The sequence below is a fragment of the Propithecus coquereli genome, unplaced genomic scaffold, assembly GCF_000956105.1.
Source record: "Propithecus coquereli isolate 6110/MARCELLA unplaced genomic scaffold, Pcoq_1.0 Scaffold317, whole genome shotgun sequence".
Classification (NCBI taxonomy): domain Eukaryota; kingdom Metazoa; phylum Chordata; class Mammalia; order Primates; family Indriidae; genus Propithecus; species Propithecus coquereli.
The window spans coordinates 618,162-618,615 of NW_012148808.1; positions in this window are offsets into that span (position 1 = coordinate 618,162).

Below are 454 nucleotides of genomic sequence, written 5' to 3' on the forward strand. Positions count from 1 at the left end.
AAGTCATAAGACAAAAGTGGCGTGGAGCTTTTAACAGCAAGCAACTTTTGGATTTGGAGAAGTATCGTCCTAAGATGCGGCTGCGCTTCAAAGACTCCAATGGTCATAGAAACAACTGTTGCATTCAATAAAACTGAGGTGCCCGATATTATTGCCTTAGAAGTAAAATTTGACACAGGACCTAATATGTCATATGTATTAGCCAACATGTTGGCTTGGTGAATAAGTCTAATGAAGCTTCCATAAGAGTATTGTAAAGCAGTTTTCCCAGGCCGCAAGTTTAACAGAATTGCAACCTATGTGTCTGGGTTACAGTTAGCCTTTTTGGACACTTAGCAAAAGATTCTTGTTTCAGCATTTAAAATGTGCTTATCATTTGTACCAATTGATCTTTCCTGAAATCATGCGGTATTGAGTTATGTCTTATTTAAATCTATTCCCATGCCAGAATCTT